We start from the raw sequence: 14407 nt of genomic DNA, 5'->3' as shown, positions 1-14407 counted from the left end.
ATGGGGTCTATAGGGGATGTACTGGGATTAATGGGATCAGTGTGTTTAGGACTGTGTGTGTGTGATATAGGGGGGTTATGGGGTCTATAGGGGGTCTATATGGGGTCTATGGGGTCTATATGGGGTCTGTATGGGGTCTGTGGGGGGGGTTATGGGGTCTATATGGGGTCTATGGGGGATGTACTGGGATTAATGGGATCAGTGTGTTTAGGACTGTGTGTGTGTGATATAGGGGGGTTATGGGGTCTATAGGGGGTCTATGGGGGGGTTATGGGGTCTGTATGGGGTCTGTGGGGGGGGTTATGGGGTCTATGAGGGGGTTATGGGGTTCTATGGGGGGTTATGGGGTCTATGGAAGGCTATGGGGTTATGGGGTCTATAGGGGGTCTATGGGGGGGTTATGGGGTCTATGGAAGGCTATGGGGTTATGGGGTCTATGAGGGGTTATGGGGTCTATGGAAGGCTATGGGGTTATGGGGTCTATAGGGGGGTATGGGGTCTATGGAAGGCTATGGGGTTATGGGGTCTATATGGGGTCTATAGGGGGGGTTATGGGGTCTATATGGGGTCTATGGGTAATGTACTAGGATTAATGGGATCAGCGTGTTTAGGACTGTGTGTGTGTGATATAGGGAGGTTATGGGGTCTATGGGGGGAGTTATGGGGTCTATATGGGGTCTGTGGGGGGGTTATGGGGTCTATAGGGGGTCTATGGGGTCTATATGGGGTCTATGGGGGGGGTTATGGGGTCTATGGGGGGGTTATGGGGTCTATGGAAGGCTATGGGGTTATGGGGTCTATGGAAGGCTATGGGGTTATGGGGTCTATAGGGGGGTTATGGGGTCTATGGAAGGCTATGGGGTTATGGGGTCTATAGGGGGGTTATGGGGTCTATTGGAGGGTTATGGGGTCTATGGAAGGCTATGGGGTTATGGGGTCTATAGGGGGGTTATGGGGTCTATTGGGGGGTTATGGGGTCTGTGGAAGGCTATGGGGTTATGGGGTCTATATGGGGTCTATGGGGGGGGTTATGGGGTCTATGAGGGGGTTATGGGGTCTATGGGGGATGTACTGGGATTAATGGGATCAGCGTGTTTAGGACTGTGTGTGTGTGATATAGGGGGGTTATGGGGTCTATAGGGGGTCTATGGGGGGGTTATGGGGTCTGTATGGGGTCTATGGGGGGGGTATGGGATCTATGAGGGGTTATGGGGTCTATATGGGGTCTATGGGGGGGGTTATGGGGTCTATGGGGGGGTTATGGGGTCTATGGGGGGTCTATGGGGGGGTTATAGGGTCTGTTATAGGGCCTGGGGGGTGTTATGGGGTCTGAGGGGGAGTTATGGGGTCTGTATGGGGTCTATGGAAGGCTATGGGGTTATGGGGTCTATAGGGCTATGGGGGGGTTATGGGGTCTATGGAAGGCTATGGGGTTATGGGGTCTATGAGGGGTTATGGGGTCTATGGGGGGGTTATGGGGTCTGTATGGGGTCTATGGAAGGCTATGGGGTTATGGGGTCTATGGGGGGGGTTATGGGGTCTATATGGGGTCTATGGGGGATGTACTGGCATTAATGGGATCAGCGTGTTTAGGACTGTGTGTGTGATATAGGGGGGTTATGGGGTCTATGAGGGGTTATGGGGTCTATAGGGGGGTTATGGGGTCTATATGGGGTCTATGGGGGGGTTATGGGGTCTATATGGGGTCTATGGGGGGGGTTATGGGGTCTATATGGGGTCTATGGGGGATGTACTGGGATTAATGGGATCAGCGTGTTTAGGACTGTGTGTGTGTGATATAGGGGGGTTATGGGGTCTATAGGGGGTCTATGGGGGGGTTATGGGGTCTATGAGGGGTTATGGGGTCTATATGGGGTCTATGGGGGGGATGTATGGGGGTGTTAAGGGGGTCTATGGGGGGGTTATGGGGTCTATGGGGGGTTATGGGGTCTATATGGGGTCTATGGGGGGGGTTATGGCGTTATGGGGTCTATAGAGGGGTTATGGGGTCTGTATGGTGTCTGGAAGGCTATGGGGTTATGGGGTCTATAGGGGGGTTATGGGGTCTATGGGGGGGATGTATGGGGGGGTTATGGGGTCTATATGGGGTCTATGGGGGGGTTATGGGGTCTGTATGGGGTCTGTGGGGGGGGTTATGGGGTCTATTGGGGGGGTTATGGGGTCTATGGTGTCTATGGAAGGCTATGGGGTTATGGGGTCTATAGGAGGGTTATGGGGTCTATATGGGGTCTATGGGGGGGTTATGGGGTCTATATGGGGTCTATGGGGGGGGTTATGGGGTCTATATGGGGTCTATGGGGGGGGGTATGGGGTCTATGGGGGGTTATGGGGTCTATATGGGGTCTATGGGGGGGGTTATGGGGTCTATGAGGGGGTTATGGGGGGGTAATGGGGTCTATATGGGATGTATGGGGTTATGGGGTCTATAGGGGGGTTATGGGGTCTATGGGGGATGTACTGGCATTAATGGGATCAGCGTGTTTAGGACTGTGTGTGTGTGATATAGGGGGGGTTATGGGGTCTATATGGGGTTATGGGGGGGTTATGGGGTCTATGGGGGGGTTATGGGGTCTATATGGGGTCTATGGGGGGGTTATGGGGTCTATGGGGGGGTTATGGGGTCTATATGGGGTCTGTGGGGGGGGTTATGGGGTCTATGGAAGGCTATGGGGTTATGGGGTCTATAGGGGGGTTATGGGGTCTATGGGGGATGTACTGGCATTAATGGGATCAGCGTGTTTAGGACTGTGTGTGTGTGATATAGGGGGGTTATGGGGTCTATATGGGGTCTGTGGGGGGGTTATGGGGTCTATGAGGGGTTATGGGGTCTATATGGGGTCTATGGGGGGGGTTATGGGGTCTATATGGGGTCTATGGGGGATGTACTGGCATTAATGGGATCAGCGTGTTTAGGACTGTGTGTGTGATATAGGGGGGTTATGGGGTCTATGAGGGGTTATGGGGTCTATAGGGGGGTTATGGGGTCTATATGGGGTCTATGGGGGGGTTATGGGGTCTATATGGGGTCTATGGGGGGGGTTATGGGGTCTATATGGGGTCTATGGGGGATGTACTGGGATTAATGGGATCAGTGTGTTTAGGACTGTGTGTGTGTGATATAGGGGGGTTATGGGGTCTATAGGGGGTCTGGGGGGGGGGTTATGGGGTCTATGGAAGGCTATGGGGTTATGGGGTCTATAGGGGGGTTATGGGGTCTATATGGGGTCTATGGGGGGGTTATGGGGTCTATATGGGGTCTGTGGGGGGGGTTATGGGGTCTATGGAAGGCTATGGGGTTATGGGGTCTATGAGGGGTTATGGGGTCTATGGGGGGGTTATGGGGTCTATGGAAGGCTATGGGGTTATGGGGTCTATGAGGGGTTATGGGGTCTATGGGGGGGTTATGGGGTCTATGGAAGGCTATGGGGTTATGGGGTCTATGGGGGGGGTTATGGGGTTCTATGGGGGGGTTATGGGGTCTATGGGGTTGCTGTGGGGTCTATGGGGGGGTTATGGGGTTCTATGGGGGGTTATGGGTTCTATGGGGAGTGTATGGGGTCTATGGGAGTTATGGGGTCTATGGGGTCTGGGGCAGTTATGGGGGATAGGGGGGGTTATGGGGTCTATGGAAGGCTATGGGTTCTGTGGGGGGTTATGGGGTCTATGGAAGGCTATGGGTTCTGTGGGGGGTTATGGGGTCTATGAGGGGTTATGGGGTCTATGGGGGGGTTATGGGGTCTGGGGGGGTTAAGGGGGATGGGGGGATTAAGGGGGGGCCCCAAAGGGGCTTTTTCTGTTGCATTAAAAGCTTCTTTTTCATATAAAAAACGTCATTTTTGGGGTTTCTTACCAAAAATGAGCTCTGTGGACCCCATATCACCCCCCCCCCCGTGCCCCATATCTGCCCCATATCTGCCCCATATCTCCCTCCCCCCCCCCCCCCCAAATAACACGAGACTCCAATAGAAAACAACAAGTATTGGAACTGGGGGGGGGGGCACAGACAGGGATTTGGGGGGGGGGGTCCCATAATGGGGGGGGTCCCATGGTTTGGGGGGGGGAGGTCCAATGATGGGGGGGGGGGAGGTTATGGGGTCTATAGGGGAGTCTTTGTGGGGGGGTCAGGTCCCATAATGGGGGGGGGTCTTTGTGGGGGGGGTCCCATAATAGGGGGGTCTTTGTGGGGGGGGGTCCCATAATGGGGATGGGTTTGGGGGGGGGTCCCATAATGGGGGAGGTCTTTGGAGGGGTGTCCCTTAACGGGGGGGGTCCCATAATGGGGGGTGGGTCCCATAATGGGGGGTCTTTGTGGGGGGGGGGTCCCCTAATGTGGGGGTCTTTGGGGGTCTCAGGTCCCATAATGGGGGGGTGTCCCATAATGGGGGGGGGGTCTTTGTGGGGGGGTCCCCTAATGGGGGGGTCTTTGGGGGTCTCAGGTCCCATAATGGGGGTGTCCCATAATGGGGGTGTCCCATAATGGGGGGGGTCCCATAATGGGGGGGGATCTTTTTGGGGGGGATCCCATAATGGGGGGGGATCTTTGGGGTGGGGTCCCATAATGGGGGGGGTCCCATAATGGGGGGGGTCCCATAATGGGGGATCCCATAATGGGGGGGGTCTTTGTGGGGGGGGGTCCCATAATGGGTGTGTCCCATAATGGGGGGGGTCTTTGTGGGGGGTCATGCCCCATAATAGGGGGGGGGTCCCATAATAGGGGGGTGTCCCATAATGGGGGATCCCATAATGGGGGGGGTCTTTGTGGGGGGGGTCCCATAATGGGGGGGGTCTTTGTGGGGGGCTCATGTCCCATAATGGGGGGGGGGGGTCCCATAATGGGGGGGGGTTATGGGGTCTATAGGGGGTTTTGTGGGGGGGGGTCCCATAATGGGGGTGTCCCATAATGGGGGGGGGTCCCCTAATGGGGGGGGTCTTTGGGGGTCTCAGGTCCCATAATGGGGGTGTCCCATAATGGGGGGTCTTTGTGGGGGGGTCCCCTAATGGGGGGGGGTCCCATAATGGGGGGGTCTTTGGGGGTCTCATGTCCCCCCCCTGTCGCTCTTGACCTTGAGGAACTCTGCCATAGACGAGAAGTATTTCTGGTTGGCCTCCGCCACCTTCTTCTCGGCCGCCTGCGGGTTCACGATCTCCAGGCCCTAAATTGGGGGGGGGGGATTCAATGGGTCCAATGACCCCATAATAACCCCATATACCCCCTATAACCCCATATACGGCCCCATATACCCCCAATAACCCCATATACCCCCCCATTATACCCCATATACCCCCAATAACCCCATATACCCCCCCCATTATACCCCATATACCCCCAATAACCCCATATACCCCCCCCATTATACCCCATATACCACCCCATATACCCCCAATAACCCCATATACCCTCCCATTATGCCCCATATACCCCCAATAACCCCATATACCCCCAATAACCCCATATACCACCCCATTATGCCCCATATACCCCCAATAACCCCATATACCCCCCCATTATGCCCCATATACCCCCAATAACCCCATATACCCCCCCATAATACCCCATATACCCCCAATAACCCCATATACCCCCAATAACCCCATATACCCCCCCATAATACCCCATATACCCCCAATAACCCCATAATACCCCCAATAACCCCATATACCCCCCCATTATGCCCCATATACCCCCAATAACCCCATATACCCCCCCATTATGCCCCATATAAACCCAATAACCCCATATACCCCCCCATTATGCCCCATATACCCACAATAACCCCACATACCCCCAATAACCCCATATACCCCCCCATTATACCCCATATACCCCCAATAACCCCATAATACCCCCAATAACCCCATATACCCCCAATAAACCCCATATTCCCCCCTATTATGCCCCATATACCCCCAATAACCCCATATACCCCCCCATTATGCCCCATATAAACCCAATAACCCCATATACCCCCCCATTATGCCCCATATACCCCCAATAACCCCATATACCACCCCATTATACCCCATATACCTCATATACCCCCAAAAACCCCATATACCCCCCCCATTATACCCCATAATACTCACAATAACCCCATATACCCCCCATATACCACCCCATTATACCCCATATACCCCAATAACCCCATATACCCCACCATTATGCCCCATATAAACCCAATAACCCCATATACCCCCCCATTATGGCCCATATACCCCCAATAACCCCATATACCCCCAATAACCCCATATACCCTCCCATTATGCCCCATATACCCCCAATAACCCCATAATACCCCCAATAACCCCATATACCCCCCCATTATGCCCCATATACCCCCAATAACCCCATATACCCCCCCATTATACCCCATATACCCCCAAAAACCCCATATACCCCCAATAACCCCATATACCCCCCCATTATACTCCATATACCCCATATACCCCCAATAACCCCATATATCCCCCATTATACTCCATATACCCCATATACCCCCAATAACCCCATATATCCCCCATTATACTCCATATACCCCATATACCACCAATAACCCCATATACCCCCCCATTATGCCCCATATAAACCCAATAACCCCATATACCCCCCCATTATGCCCCATATAAACTCAATAACCCCATATACCCCCCCATTATGCCCCATATACCCCCAATAACCCCATATACCCCCAATAACCCCATATACCCCCCCATTATGCCCCATATACCCATAATAACCCCATATACCCCCCCATTATACCCCATATACCCCAAATAACCCCATATACCACCCTATTATGCCCCATATACACCCCATATACCCCCATATTCCCCCATATACCCCCAATAACCCCATATACCCCATATACCACCCCATTATGCCCCATATGCCCCATATACCCCCAATAACCCCATATACCCCCCTATTATGCCCCATATACACCCTATAACCCCATATACCCCCCCATTATGCCCCATATACCCCCCTATTATGCCCCATATACCCCCAATAACCCCATATACCACCCCATTATACCCCATATACCCCATATACCCCCAATAACCCCATATACCCCCCCATTATACCCCATATACCCCCAATAACCCCATATACCACCCCATTATGCCCCATATACCCCCAATAACCCCATATACCCCCCCATTATGCCCCATATAAACCCAATAACCCCATATACCCCCCCATTATGCCCCATATAAACCCAATAACCCCATATACCCCCCCATTATGCCCCATATACCCCCAATAACCCCATATACCCCCCCATTATGCCCCATATACCCCCAATAACCCCATATACCCCCCCATTATGCCCCATATACCCCCCCATTATGCCCCATATACCCCCAATAACCCCATATACCCCCCCATTATGCCCCATAATACTCACAATAACCCCATATACCCCCCATATACCACCCCATTATGCCCCATATACCCCCAATAACCCCATATACCACCCCATTACCCCCATATACCTCCCCATTATGCCCCATATACCCCCCCAATTACCCCTATATACCCCCCATATCTCCCCATAGAACCCCCATAAGACCCCCATAAGACCCCATAAGACCCTATAGGACCCCATATCCCCCCATATCCCCCCATATCACCCCATAAAACCCCCATAAGACCCCATAAGATCCTATAAGACCCTATAGGACCCCATATCCCCCCATATCCCCCCATATCACCCCATAAAACCCCCATAAGACCCCATAAGACCCTATAGGACCCCATATCCCTCCCATATCTCCCCATAGAACCCCCATACAACCCCGTAAGACCCTATAAGGCCCTATAGGACCCCACATCCCCCCCATATCTCCACATAGCCCCCATATCTCCCCCATATCCCCCCATATCTCCCCCATATCCCCCCATATCTCCCCCATATCTCCCCCATATCCCCCCCATATCTCCCCATAGAACCCCCATAAGACCCCATAAGATCCTATAGGACCCCATATCCCCCCCATAGGCCCCCATATACCCCCATATTCCCCCATATACCCCCCCATTATGCCCCATATACCCCCATATTCCCCTACATACCCCCATATCCCCCCCATATCCCCCCCATAGCCCTCCATATCCACCCCATAGCCCCCCATATCTCTCCATAGAACCCCCATAAGACCCCATAAGACCCTATAAGACCCCATATCCCCCCCATAGCCCCCCATATCTCCCCATAGAACCCCCATAAAACCCCATAAGACCCTATAAGACCCCATAACCCCCCCATAGCCCCCCATATCTCTCCATAGAACCACATATACCCCCATATTTCCCCATATACCCCCCATATATACCCCATATACCCCCATATTCCCCATATACCCCCATATTCCCCCATATACCCCATATCTCCCCACAGAACCCCCATAAGACCCCATAAGACCCTATAGGCCCCCATATCCCCCCCATATTCCCCCATATACCCCCATATTCCCCATAGCCCCCCATATCCCCCCCATATCTCCCCATAGAACCCCCATACGACCCCATAAGACCCTATAAGACCCTATAGGACCCCTTATCCCCCCCATAGCCCCCCATATACCCCCATATTCCCCCATATACCCCCCTACCCACCGCATATCCCCCCCATATACCCCCATATCTCCCCATAGAACCCCCATAAGACCCCATAAGCCCCTATAGGACCCCATAAGACCCTATATCCCCCCATATCTCCCCATAGAACCCCCATAAGACCCCATAAGACCCCATATCCCCCATAGCCCCCCATATATCCCCATAGAACCCCAATAAGACACTATAAGACCCTATAGGACCCCATATCCCCTCATATCTCCCCATAGAACCCCAATAAGACACTGTAAGACCCTACAGGACCCCATATCCCCCCCATATCTCCCCATAGAACCCCCATAAGACCCCATAAGACCCTATAGGATCCCATATCCCCCCATATCTCCCCACAGAACCCCCGTAAGACCCTGTAAGACCCCATAAGACCCCATAAGCCCCTATAGGACCCCATATCCCCCCATATCTCCCCATAGAACCCCCATAAGACCCCATATTCCCCCATATTCCCCATAGCCCCCCCATACAACCCCCATAGAACCCCCATAAGACCCCGTAAGACCCTATAGGATCCCATATCCCCCCCATATCTCCCCATAGAACCCCCATAAGACCCTATAAGACCCCATATCCCCCCCATAGCCCCCCATATACCCTCACATTCCCCCATAGCCCCCCATAGCCCCCCATATACCCCCATATCCCCCCCATATCTCCCCACAGAACCCCCATAAGACCCCATAAGACCCCATAGGACCCCATAAGCCCCTATAGGACCCCATAGGACCCCATAGCCCCCCATAGCCTCCCATACACCCCCATATACCCCCATATCTCCCCACAGAACCCCCATAAGACCCCATAAGACCCCATAGGACCCCATAAGCCCCTATAGGACCCTATAGGACCCCATAGCCCTCCATAGCCTCCCATACACCCCCATATACCCCCATATCTCCCCATAGAACCCCCATAAGACCCCATAAGACCCCATAGAACCCCCATAAGACCCCATAAGACCCCATAGAACCCCCATAAGACCCCATAAGACCCCATAGGACCCCATAAGCCCCTATAGGACCCCATATCCCCCCATATCTCCCCATAGAACCCCCATAAGACCCCATAGAACCCCCATAGAATCCCCATAAGACCCCATAAGCCCCTATAGGACCCCATAGGACCCCATAACCCTATACCTGCAGTGGGGTGAAGGCCACAGACGAGGCTGTTCCAGACCCTATAAGACCCCATATCCCCCCCATAGCCCCCCATACCCACCCCATATCCCCCCATATCTCCCAATAGAACCCCCATACGACCCCATAAGACCCTATAAGACCCTATAGGACCCCATATCCCCCCATAGCCCCCCATATACCCCCATATCTCCCCATAGAACCCCCATTAGACCCTATAAGCCCGTATAAGCCCCTATAGGACCCCATATCCCCCCATATCTCCCCATAGAACCCCCATAAGACCCCATAAGACCCCATAGAACCCCCATAAGACCCCATCAGACCCCATAGGACCCCATAAGCCCCTATAGGGCCCCATAGGCCCCCATAGCCCTATACCTGCAATGGGGTGAAGGCCACAGACGAGGCCGTTCCCGATGATCGATCCCTGATGGTGGATTTGCCCCCATAGACAACGCTCTGCTTCTGTAGGGTGCGCTGGGGGGCAATTAACGGGGGCAATTAATTAATGGGGGGCAATTAATGGGGGTAATTAATTAATGGGGGATAATTAATGAATGGGGGGGGAATTAATTGTCCCTATTAAGGGTATGGGTCCCTATTAAAGGGGGTGGGGGGTCCCTATTAAGAAGAGTGTCCCTAATAAGGGAGGGGGGGCTAATAAGGGGGGGGTCCCTAATATGGGTGGGGGTCCCTATTAAAGGGGGGGGTCCCTATTAAAGGGGGGGGTCCCATATAGGGTGGTGGTCCCATATAGGGTGGGGGTCCCTATTTGGGGGGGGGTCCCCTATAGGGTGGGGGTCCCTATATAGGGTGGGGGTCCCATATAGGGTGGGGGTCCCTATTAAAGGGGGGGGTCCTATATAGGGTGGGTGTCCCTATATAGGGTGGGGGTCCCATAGAGGGTGGGTGTCCCTATATAGGGCAGTGGTCCCATATAGGGTGGGTGTCCCATATAGGGTGGGGGTCCCTATTAATATGGGTGGGGGTCCCATATAGGGTGGAGGTCCCATATAGGGTGGGGGTCCCATATAGGGTGGGTGTCCCTATATAGGGTGGGGGTCCCTATTAATAGGGTGGGGGTCCCCTATAGGGTGGGGGTCCCCAATATGGGGGGGGGTCCCTAATATGGGTGGGGGTCCCTATTTGGGTGGGGGTCCCATATAGGGTGGGGGTCCCATATAGGGTTTGGGTCCCATATAGGGTGGTGGTCCCTATTTGGGGTGGGTGTCCCATATAGGGTGGGGGTCCCTATTAATATGGGTGGGGGTCCCTATTAATATGGGGGGGGTCCCTATTAATATGGGTGGGGGTCCCTATTTGAGTGGGGGTCCCTATTAATATGGGGGGGGGTCCCAATAAGTGGGGGTCCCTATTCGGGTGGGGGTCTCTATTAAAGGGGGGGGGTCCCATATAGGGTGGGTGTCCCTATTAATATGGGGGGGGGTCCCCTATAGGGTGGGTGTCCCCATATAGGGTGGGTGTCCCATATAGGGTGGGTGTCCCTATATAGGGTGGGTGTCCCATATAGGGTGGGGGTCCCTATTAATATGGGTGGGGGTCCCTATTAATATGGGGGGGGGTCCCAATAAGGGGGGGTCCCTATTAAAGGGGGGGGTCCTATATAGGGTGGGTGTCCCTATATAGGGTGGTGGTCCCTATATAGGGTGGGGGGTCCCTATTAATATGGGGGGGGTCCCATATAGGGTGGGGGTCCCTATTAATATGGGTGGGGGTCCCATATAGGGTGGGGGTCCCAATATCCCCCCCATATTGGGGGGGTCCCTATTAAAGGGGGTGGTCCCCTATAGGGTGGGTGTCCCATATAGGGTGGGGGTCCCAATATGGGGGGGTCCCAATGTGGGGCAATATGGGGGGGGTCCCTATTAAAGGGGGGGGGTCCCAATATGGGGGGGATCCCAATATGGATGGGGGTCTCAATATGGGGAGGGGTCCCAATATGGGTGGGGGTCCCTATTAAAGGGGGGGGGTCCCTATTTGGGGGTGGTCCCTATTAAGGTGGGATCCCTAATAAGGGGGGGGATCCCAATATGGAGGGTCCCTATATGGGTGGGGGTCCCAATATAAATGGGGGTCCCTATATAGGTTGGAGGTCCCTATTAAAGGGGGGTGGGGGTCCCTATTAAAGGGGGGGGGGTCCCATATAGGGTGGGGGTCCCATATAGGGTGGGGGTCCCTATTAATATGGGTGGGGGTCCCCTATAGGGTGGGGGTCCCTATTTGGGTGGGGGTCCCTATTAATATGGGTGGGGGTCCCATATAGGGTTGGGGTCCCTATTAAAGGGGTGGGGTCCCAATATGGGGGGAGTCTCATATAGGGTGGGGGTCCCTATTTGGGTGGGTGTCCCTATATAGGGTGGTGGTCCCTATTTGGGTGGGGGTCCCTATTAATATGGGTGGGGGTCCCTATTTGGGTGGGTGTCCCATATAGGGTGGGGGTCCCTATTAATATGGGTGGGGGTCCCCTATAGGGTGGGGGTCCCTATTTGGGTGGGGGTCCCATATAGGGTGGGGGTCCCAATATCCCCCCCATATTGGGGGGGGTCTCTATTTGGGTGGGTGACCCATATAGGGTGGGGGTCCCTATTAATATGGGTGGGGGTCCCTATTAATATGGGTGGGGGTCCCTATTAAAGGGGGGGGATCCCAATATGGGGGGGTCCCTATCAAAGGGGGGGGGGTCCCTATTTGGGTGGGGGTCCCTATTAATATGGGGGGGGTCCCATATAGGGTGGTGGTCCCATATAGGGTGGGGGTCCCCAATATGGGGGGGGTCTCTATTTGGGGGGGGGGTTCCTATTAAAGGGGGGGGTCCCATATGGGGTGGTGGTCCCTATTTGGGGGGGGGTCCCATATAGGGTGGGGGTCCCATATAGTGTGGGTGTCCCATATAGGGTGGGGGTCCCATATATAGGGTGGTGGTCCCTATTAATATGGGTGGGGGTCCCTATTTGGGTGGGGGTCCCTATTAATATGGGTGGGGGTCCCTATTTGGTCGGGTCCCTATATAGGGTGGGGGTCCCTATTTGGGTGGGGGTCCCATATAGGGTGGGGGTCCCATATAGGGTGGGGGTCCCTATTAAAGGGGGGGGTCCCTATTAATATGGGTGGGGGTCCCATATAGGGTGGTGGTCCCTATTAAAGGGGGGGGTCCCTATTAAAGGGGGTGTCCCTATTAATATGGGGGGGGTCCCAATTTGGGTGGGGTCCCTATTAAAGGGGGGGGTCCCTATTAATATGGGGGGGGGTCCCAATAAGGGGGGGTCCCTATTAAAGGGGGGGGGTCCCAATATGGTGGGGGTCCCCTATAGGGTGGTGGTCCCTATTTGGGTGGGGGTCCCTATTAATATGGGGGGGGTCCCCTATAGCGTGGGGGTCCCTATTAATATGGGTGGGGGTCCTTAATATGGGTGGGGGTCCCATATAGGGTGGGGGTCCCATATAGTGTGGGGGTCCCCAATATGGGTGGGGGTCCCTATTTGGGGGGTGGTCCCTATATAGGGTGGTGGTCCCCTATAGGGTGGCGGTCCCTATTAAAGGGGGGGGTCCCTATTTGGGTGGGGGTCCCTAATATGGGTGGGGGTCCCTATTAATATGGGTGGGGGTCCCTATTAATATGGGGGGGGTCCCATCACCCACCTGCAGGGTCTTGGAGATCCTGGCCTTATTGGCCTCATTGATCTGAGTCTGTCGCACGCGGCCGCTGCCGGCCTTACCCAGATGGCCCAGGCTGAAGCCAAGGTCCTCCTGGTAGGCGTCCTCCTCTATCTGTTAATTAACAGTAATTAACACTAATTAATATGGTCATTAATTAGTGGGGGGGGTAATTGATTATTGGGGGAGGGGGGGGGATGGGGGTTGGCCATTGCCCAGATGGCCCAGGCTGAAGCCAAGGTCCTCCTGATAGGCGTCCTCCTCTATCTGTTAATTAACGGTAATTAACACTAATTAATATGGTCATTAATTAGTGGGGGGGGTCATTAATTAGTGGGGGGGGGATAATTGATTATTGGGGGTTGGACATAGCCCAGATGGCCCAGGCTGAAGCCAAGGTCCTCCTGATAGGCATCCTCCTCGATCTGTTAATTAACGTTAATTAACACTAATTAACAAGGTCATTAATTAATTAACACGGCCATTAATTAGTGAGGGGGGGGGATGGGGGGGGTCATTGCCCAGATGGCCCAGGCTGAAGCCAAGGTCCTCCTGATAGGCGTCCTCCTCTATCTGTTAATTAACGTTAATTAACACTAATTAATATGGGCATTAATTAGTGGGGGGGGGTCATTAATTAGTGTGGGGGGGTAATTGATTATTAGGGGTTGGTCATTGCCCTGATGGCCCAGGCTGAAGCCAAGGTCCTCCTGGTACGCGTCCTCCTCTATCTGTTAATTAACAGTAATTAACACTAATTAATATGGGCATTAATTAATTAACAAGGGCATTAATTAGTGGGGGGGGGGGGGGATGGGGGGTGGCATTGCCCAGATGGCCCAGGCTGAAGCCAAGGTCCTCCTGGTACGCGTCCTCCTCTATCTGTTAATTAACGTTAATTAACACTAATTAACAAGGTCATTAATTAATTAAC

The sequence above is a fragment of the Coturnix japonica genome, unplaced genomic scaffold (assembly GCF_054131305.1).
Source record: "Coturnix japonica strain WE unplaced genomic scaffold, WE-NBRP24 Scf063, whole genome shotgun sequence".
Lineage (NCBI taxonomy): Eukaryota > Metazoa > Chordata > Aves > Galliformes > Phasianidae > Coturnix > Coturnix japonica.
The sequence above is the reverse complement of the archived record's forward strand: the minus strand, read 5'-3'. Positions refer to the sequence as shown.